At 39.1% G+C, this 9,607-nt stretch overlaps 1 non-coding gene across 1 annotated transcript; it reads left to right on the top strand.

Annotated features, from left to right (window-relative positions):
* Nucleotides 1-7,724: 7,724 nt before the first annotated feature.
* On the top strand, nt 7,725-7,831 carry LOC145110164 (small nucleolar RNA R71). Its single transcript, XR_013709544.1, has one exon. It is a non-coding gene; the product is annotated as a small nucleolar RNA R71 (small nucleolar RNA).
* Nucleotides 7,832-9,607: the final 1,776 nt, after the last annotated feature.

Here is a 9,607-nt window from a genome sequence, read left to right as displayed (position 1 = left end):
AGTACGTGTTTTGCTGAGTTTTTATTCTTCTTTCCTTCAAGCCTCCAAAGTTCCATGTTTTGTCAACTTTGGTACCTCTTCTTCTAAAATGCTTCTATTTGGCTGCAAAATATAATTTAAGCCTATAAGTACCATTATTCTATGCAAATAACCAAAATATTAATAAAAATGTAAATAAATATTGCCTAAAAATATGTATAAATATGGCAATATCAGTGGTCCTTGACTTGCCGGAAAGTCAAGGTCGAGCATCAGCGACCTCATGGTGGGGGATATGGTTCTCCTGAAAGTATCACCTTGGAAAGGTGTCATCCGGTTCAGGAAGCGGGGCAAGCTTGGCCCTAGGTATATCGGTCCCTTCAGGGTTTTGGCTCGGGTGGGCCAGGCTGCGTATCGTCTAGATCTTCCAGCCGAGCTCGGCCAAATTCATAGCACATTTCATGCCTCTCAGTTGCGGAAGTGTTTAATGGATGAATCCGCAGTCGTGCCCTTGGAGGATATTCAGGTAGATGACCGCCTGAATTACGTTGAGAGACCACTGACAATATTATATCGGAAGACAAAGACCTTGAGTAACAAGGTTGTTGAACCAGTGAAGGTGCAGTGGCTTCACCACAAAGGGTCGGAGTGGACATAGGAGCCCGGGGAGGAGATGAGGGAGCATTACCCAGGAATGTTCGAGACACCGGACTTCGAGGACGAAGTCTGATTCAAGTGGAGGAGAATTGTAACGCCTGGTTTCCGGTATGAATTTATTCCCAATTAATTGCATTTTCTTGGAGGACTCGTCGAGTCAGAAGCCTCAACTCAACGTGTCGAAGTTGTTTTGCACGCGAAATTTAATGAGTCAACTCGACGAGTTGGCATCTGGGAAGTAAACCCTAACTTTAGGGTTTTGCACCCTATTTAAACACCTTAAGTCCCAGGTGTTGGCCTCATTCCCAGCCTCCAAAGCCCCTAACCCTAATCTCGAAACCCTAGAGCCTCCTTGAGTGTTGTGAGCTCATTGTGGGTGTGTTTTGGTGTGTTTGAAGCTCATTGAAGGAAGGGAAGTTTGGTGCAAGGTGGTGGTTCAAGTAGGAGCTTTCAGATCTTGATTCTCTGCTCCATTTCCAACACATTTCGGGTATAAAGTTCTAACCTTCCTTAATATTTTCTTAGATCTCTTCTTGGGTTAGATCTGCATGCTTTTAGCCATGGATGGGTGGTTGTTGGGGAAGTAGAAGTGCCAAGTGTTTATTCTTTCAGATCTATGATCTTCATGAGCTCTTTTGGCATAAAGGTGTGCCAACTTTTCCTCAATGGTTTATAATTTAGCTATGACAATTACTGTTGGTACCAATTAAGATAGTATTAGCAATTTAGTTCTAAATATACTAACATTAATTAATTCATGTAAGTCTAATGTATGGTCACACAATAGTTAACACATAATCAATTATTAAATATGGTTGGAGCCATGTAAGATTGATTCTATAAACACAATTATGGTCATAATATGAGTTCTCTAGCACAGCCTAATTCAATGTTCCAATTACTTATCTAAGATTGGTTTTATCTTAGCTCTAATAAACTAGTGTTCACTGAATTATTAGGTATTCATATTCATGCAGTTTCATATTCACTAACTACACAGAACAAGAATTTAAAGCAATCAAATACTAAATCAAACATGCTAGGTTCAATCAATCTAACACAAGCACAATACCAACAAGTAAAGTCAAATCTAATGTGTTAAAACCATGAGTTCCAGCTTCATCTAGCTAACAGAAGCAGCTAGATTTAGCTGGACATACTAGCAATTAAACAAACACAAGTCATATTAAAAAAGCATACTAAATGTACCAAACTATAAGTCAAATTATGAACTTCTCTTCTCCTTTTGTGTTTATACCCTATTTCAGAACTTCTTCTCTTCTGATATTCGTCTTTAGGAACCCTCCAAGGCAGCCAAAAAGTCCCTCAAGTCGTAATGGACAAGGATATATATACTTTCTGATTTTTCCAAGTTCACGTCGTGAGAAGATAAGCCTCACGTCGTGAATACGAGATAAACGTGTTCGACAAGGACTCTTTCATCCGGTGCATATCTTCTAGAATACTCTACTCACGTCGTGAGTCTTCAATTACTCACGTCGTGAGTACGTGTTTTGCTGAGTTTTTATTCTTCTTTCCTTCAAGCCTCCAAAGTTCCGTGTTTTGTTAACTTTGGTCCCTCTTCTTCGAAAATGCTTCTATTTGGCTGCAAAATATAATTTAAGCCTATAAGTACCATTATTCTATGCAAATAACCAAATTATTAATAAAAATGTAAATAAATATTGCCTAAAAATATGTATAAATATGGCAATATCAAAATACCCCACACTTGTGCTTTGCTTGCCCTCAAGCAAATCTAATTATTTTTAAATTAAATCTTTATCACCAATATCACATAGAACGATCCAACTCAAACTCAGTCATTATGCCAAGACCTCAATGCGTGCATTTGTGTCTAAAATTTTTCATAAGTAACCCCTCCTCAATTCTAAATACTCACAATCCTCAAAAACACGCGCCCACTTCTTTTAAACAATGCTCATGTTATGCATCCCTCCGAATCCATCCTCATAAATTTTTCTAACCTCAAGGTATTTTTGTAAAGCTACCCAAGCATACATAATTTAGAAAATTACAACTTTTATATACCACACTATGGAGCTCTTGAATTCTTCACTTCTTTGATAATTGATATTTGATTTCTTCAAATTCATCACCTTTTTGTGTAATTCTTGGTATCTTCAACTTTTATATTTCTTGTTTTGATCTTTGATCTTCAAACTTTGATACTTCTATAGCTCCAAAAATTCTTCAACTTTTCACTTTTTGGTAATTTCTCTCTCTCTCTTTTTTTACATGTACTCACTTTTTTTATTTTTTACTTTTCACTCAAAATCTACATGCTTAAGCATGGGCGCTTAACTTCAACCCTTATTGGTTAAGGCATTAATCTATGTGCAATGACTACATAAGCTTCCCTGGATACATTTCAGGTACAGGCTGCTAAACATATTGCATCCCTCAAACTAAGCGATGTTGTGTTTTTGTCTCATGATTTCACTAGAATAAAGGAGGCCACAAATGCACTATAACGTGTATTGGCTCAACTAAACATTTGAGCTCTCATCGGATCATCCCACACAACGCTAGCAACTTAAGTTTAAATTATCATTATTACTAGATTTTTCTATTTAGATTATTATTTCAAATCTATTTCTAAAAATTTTTAAATTTACTAATTTTTAGCAATTTACTTTTTCGACCCCCTACCCCACACTTATTACATACAATGCCCTCATTGTATTCATAGAAGAAATGAAAACAATAAAAGGGAGAAAAAGGAACAGACTCCCCTGCGATAGCAGTGGCGAGATCGAACTCCAGTCATGCGGATAAAATGTGCATCTCGAATATGGACTTCTTCTAAATAGGAACTTGGATCTTGATCTGTTCGATATGTAAAACACCAATAACGAATCGAAACTTCAATTTTCAATAAAGGTGGTGCAAATCTCCAAAACGTGAAGAATAATGTGGGAAAGCTGACGCCACATTATATAGTGGAGAAAACAAGCCAGAATAATCTTCAAAATAACTCCAAAGAGAATGGTGGTGAAGTGTATAGAAAATGGTGAATGAAAAGGCTATATTTTTGTGATAATTTTCGACTCACGACGTAAGTCATAGTGTTCACGACGTGAGGTCGCTAAATCTGAATTATGAATTCCTTCGTAACCCAGCTCACGACGTGAGGAATAAGGACTCACGACGTGAGAACTGGGCAAACAAAAACTGAAATAGCCCCATCCTTCTTGTAAATAAATGTACTCCAACCAATGTCTTAGTGAATTAAGACCCTTCTAAATGCAATGTTTGACGACTCTTCTAACTCTACCCTTTCTCTCGGCTCACCCCATACTTATTTCTAATTTGTGGGTCTCGACTCTCGACTTTAGACTCTAAATGACACATGTCTAGACGTATACGCTCTCGACTCGACTTTCCTTCCCGAGAATCCTTTAGCAAATCTGAAATATAGCAACCAAAGGAAAAACAGAAGTAACATAATATTGTAACAAAAGTTTAACAATCCAAACAAGTTCAAAAACAACACAACCCAAATTAAAAAAAACTAAATAATCAAGATAAAAACAAACGATCAATCATCTTCTTCATCATTATGTGCTCCACTTGTTCCCGCTTCGTCTCCCCTTGAATGTTGATAAGAGCTCCATGTAGGACAAATGGGGTATTGATTCCCCAAGTGTGATGGTTGCTCAATACCGAAATGTCGAACCATGTTCTCCATTGTACCCCCGATCCAATTAGTACTCAATGATAATTGATCAAAATATCCCGCCATATCTCCTCCAAAAGGTGCTCCTCCAAAGGGTGCGTGTTGGTGCACCGGTTGCCCTCTCTCTCCTCGACCTCTAACATTCCTTCGCCGAGGTCGTGGTTGTGGTTGTGGCTCGGGTTGCTCATCTTGATGCTCGTCTCCATCATCATCATCCGAATGTAGAATTCCCCAATGAGACCCATAATTCTTTACTACCCGCATTGTCTCCAAATATCCCATAGTGAACTTGTTTCCCTCCATACAAGTCAAAGAGCGGGTAATGTCGGGAACGATCAAACCATAAGTCCGGGCCAAATGTGTGATAAAATGGCCACCATAAATGGGGCTCCCGGGGCGGGAACTCGTAGCATATTCCGCCAAATAGTGGGCCAAGAAGTATGGAATGTTGCAGCATACTCCCGGCTGTAAAATTGACCACAAATAGAACAAGTTCATCTTTGTGACCTTGTCCCCATGACGTTTATAGTGGGTGGAAAAGGTGATAAGGCGGTGGAGTAGGCGGTGGATGGGAGATTTGATGTTGCTCTCTGGTGACACCCCGGAATTAAACACTCCCGAAGCAATGTTGTTCCAAAAACTAACACCCGATGCTTCATTCTCATACCCTCGGGCGGCCTCCCTCAAAAACATCACAAAATTCTTGAGTCATGGCCTCATGTGCCTCATATAAACCCATACGCCTAGAGAACTCGACTAAACTGCATTCTCGGTATTCGCCCCCGAGACGGAAAACCAATGCTTGCTGAAAGGTAGGATCTTGGACATTTTCATGAAATGCCACAGTTGCAAAGAACTCCACACAAAGTTCCTTGTACACCCTCTCTTGAATTCTAAACAAGTTGTGCCACCCTTTACACGTAAATGAAAATCCATTTCCCAAAAATATCTTTGTGAGATACTGGGACATCTGATCAACAAGCCCAACCTCCCTCAACCTTGCCCAATTAACTGTAGGGGCAACAACAATCTCACGGTTGTACAGCCACCCCAACCGGTTGTTGCACCGTGTCAAAATATCCCGAGGCAAAGTTGTTGGGAAGACGTAAAATGGGTGCAAACTAGCCACCCATATCGGAACCTCTCTTATTGGACCCATTTCTGCAAAACAAAACAACAAACAACCACAAAACAAAAATCCAAGACATTATGAGAAAACAAAAAACTGTATCATTCACGTCCAGGATTCACGTCATGAATTCCTAAGGATTCACGTCGTGAGTTCGTTAACGAGAGTAAGAATCGGTCAAGGCAGTTTCCGAATCGGGCCAAAAATTTCGTTGGGGGTTTACTCCTATGTTACTTCTAAGCACAATCCAACAAAATGCAAATGCTATTTCATGAATCCTAGGGCATGTATAAACAATCTACTAAATACCAAACCTTAGCCCTAAATGCAACTTATTAAAGCAAAATTAGCCATGAGAACTAAGAAATCTTTACCTTAAATAGTTGATTACGTAAGAAAAAGAGAGTAGAAGTTGGATTTGGCCGCAATCGGTAAGATGGGGGGGGGGGGGGGGGACCAGAAGACAGCCTCACTTCGTGGAGAATAAACAAAGTGGATGGTCAAAGGAATCTATTTCTCATTTGTGGTCACGTGACATTTCATAATTCACGTTGTGAATTCCTAAGGTTCACGTCGTGAATTCTCGTGGACTGAAAAGTTGGGCCATTCCATTAATGAACAAATGGGCTGGGGCATGTAATGGGACATTTAATTAAGCAATTATTGGGCTGAAACATAGAATTGGCTAACAAATTAGGAGTCAATATATCTTTCTGGGAAAACAAATTTCCCAAATTTTCCATAAGTACAAAGTCAAAGTCAACTGGGAAAACAAATTTCCCAAATTTCCCATAAGTAAGTCAACTGGGAAAACAAATTTCCCAAATTTAACAAGGATGTCTTCTACAATCCCCCTTGGGTGCGTCACCGAACGATTGGCCATGTGGAAGGTCATCTTTGTAGCCTTCATTTTCTGAATATTTAGCTTTTGATAGAATGAATATGGCATCAAATTTATGCTAGCCCCAGAATCGGCTAAAGCATAAGTCTTCAAATTGTTTCCAAACTCACAAGGAAGAGTGAGGCGTCCAGGATCTCCCATCTTCTTAGGTATTTCTCCCAATACAACTCTTGAGCTTTGTTCACTAAGAATAACTTTGGAGTTCTTCTTTAATTGCTGACGAGTGTCTATAAGGTCTTGAGGGAACTTAGCATACTCTGGAATTTTAGCCAGTTGACTAAATAAAAGGAGTATTAATAGGAATACCCTTTACTTGCTTGATAAACTCCAGATGTTCCCTTTCCAGTGGACTGAGATTAGCTCGAGACGGGAATGGTAAAGGCGGTTTATATGCCGGAACGTTTTCAGAATTTTTCTGTTCAGACTGAGCCCACGACGTGAGCATATCGGGCTCACGTCGTGAGTCTGGTACTTCAGCAACATCTTCGATTTCAATCTTTGACTTCTTTGGCTTTGGTCCGGATGGCTTTGGTTCCACCTCTAGTGCTTTTAGGAACTCAGAGATGGCCTCTTTTTTAGTATCAATCATCGTTACATGGGAATGAGTCTTCTTTTCGGGAAATTAGGGGGATAATTTGTTGCTCACCAAAGTAGTTAGTTGACCAACTTGGACTTCTAGATTATGAATCGATGCTTGATGATTTCTTAATGAGGCTTGCTGGTTAATCATCATTGATTGCTGTTCTTTCATCATTTTCATGTGTTCCTTTAGCACTGCATCAGTATCATCATGCCTTTTCTCGGAGACCTCCATAAATCGGGTCAAAATATTTTCCAAGTCTACTTTATTCTCGGCTGGTGGTTGCTCTTTTTGGTAGAAGCCTCGGCCTGTCTGCTTATATTTTTCTTCCTTTTGCTTCTTGTACTCATCGTATCGCAGCCACTCTTTCTTTGGTTTTCTCCAATCCTCATCATATTTTTCCCCACTCGAGTAGCAAACTTGAGCCTTTTTATACCCGTTATCATCTAACCTTCAACCCTTGGTCAAGTGTAGACCATTACACCTTTCACATCCAACTCTTATTGCATGAATTGATTGGTCCATTTGGGTCAATCTTTGGTCCATATTATTCAACATCGCCATCATAGCAACCATCTCTTCAAAATGCGCACCTCCACTACATTTTACTCCATCGTGTCTTGGGTTGTGGTACTCACGAGAATGCTTCATAAACTCTTCAATTAGCACCTTGATCTGGTTAGGATTCTTCTTCGTGAGAGGGCCTTGCGAATCAAGGAGTTGTCTAGTCATGACATTGACCCCATCATAGAAAATAGACATCTCTTGTTGAATATTAAGGTCATGTTGAGGACAATTCCTTAACAATCCTTTGTAACGCTCCCATGCCTCGTATAGTGACTCCCCCGGTTGTTGCTCAAAGTTGGCTATTGCCTTCTTGAGTTTTGCTATCTTGGATGGTGGGCAAAATTGGTCTAGAAACTGCTCACGCATTTGAGCCCAAGTAGTGATTGTACCAGGTGGGAGTGCTTTCAACCAGTCTTTTGCAGCTCCTTTGAAAATAACCAGTAGCATCCTCAGCAAGACAGTATCTCTATTAACATTTGGGACATTAAAATAGCCAGCAATGTCGTTGACCTCATCTAGATGTTTGAAAGCATCCTCATGATCCTTTCCATAAAACGGAATATCCTTTAGTGCATTAAGGATATGTCCCTTCAACTCGAATGTGGCAGTGGCAGGAATCGCGGGTTGTACTAATCCCGGACCAACATCTTCTCGAATACGCTTCTTGTAAGCTCCCATTGACATTTCTTCGATGTTCGCCATTTCGTTGCTTGGATCGTCTTCGGGTTCGCTCGTATATAGTCCAAACTCGTTCTCGGACTCGTATTCAGATTCGTTTGGGATAGGTATTTGATCTAAGCTTTCAATCTTGCTCTTGTCCTTTGAAGATGAACTCGATTCTCCCGTTTTCTTCCCCGACTTCTTTGAGAACACTGACTTGAAATCTTGTAAGGGTGTCTTCTTTGGTGTTTGATCGTCTTTCACGTTCTTATCCTTCTTTTTGTGAAGGGCTGACTCTGGATCTTCAAGTGGTGGTACCAAAGGTGTGTTGGAACCTCTGGTCATGAACTCCTGCAAAATAAACAAAATAAAAACGTAAAACTGAACAAAAACTAAATAAAAATTTCCTACTGACTGGCCACCACGACGTGGTAAAGGTCACCACCTCGTGTTGTCGCAGAAAAACTAACAAAAAAGAAAAAAAACAAAGAAAAACGAAAATCTACTGAATTCACGTCGTGAGCTTAAGGATCACGTCGTGAATCTAGTACTGAAAAAAACCTAAGCTGGAAAAAAATAACTTTTTGCAGGTTTTACCCCACAAAAAGGATCGATCAATCTAAAGCAAATAAATAAACAATCAAATAAGCCGTTCCCCGGCAACGGCGCCAAAAACTTGATGCGTGCAAATAACTACACCTAATTCCATATTTATAACCTAACTACCTTAACTAACTAATTGCACCTCGGCAGTGTAACTAGTCAGACTATAGTATAGTTTTGGGTAAATCGGGTGTCGATCACGAGGAACGGTATTGACTAATTAATCTACTTACTATTAAATTAACCTAATTATTAACAAAGGAAGGGGTTTTATCTAATTTTGCAAGTTTTAGATGAACTTAATTCTTAATACAAATTCAATCAATTAACAAAACACCTCTGTTAGTTCGAATCCACTTTCCCTCAATGGTTTATAATTTAGCTATGACAATTACTGTTGGTACCAATTAAGATAGTATTAGCAATTTAGTTCTAAATCTACTAGCATTAATTAATTCATGTAAGTCTAATGTATGATCACACAATAGTTAACACAGAATCAATTATTAAATATGGTTGGAGCCATGTAAGATTGATTTGATAAACACAATTATGGTCATAATATGAGTTCTCTAGCACAGCCTAATTCAATGTTCCAATTACTTATCTAAGATTGGTTTTATCTTAGCTCTAATAAACTAGTGTTCACTGAATTATTAGGTATTCATATTCATGCAGCTTCATATTCACTAACTACACAGAACAAGAATTTAAAGCAATAAAATACTAAATCAAACATGTTAGGTTCAATCAATCTAACACAAGCACAATACCAACAAGTAAAGTCAAATCTAATGTGTTAAAACCATGAGTTCCAGCTTCATCTAGCTA

The sequence above is a fragment of the Lactuca virosa genome, chromosome 4 (assembly GCF_052849685.1).
Source record: "Lactuca virosa cultivar CGN04683 chromosome 4, Lactuca_virosa_CGN04683_v6, whole genome shotgun sequence".
NCBI lineage: Eukaryota > Viridiplantae > Streptophyta > Magnoliopsida > Asterales > Asteraceae > Lactuca > Lactuca virosa.
This window is presented reverse-complemented; position numbering and strand designations above follow the sequence as displayed.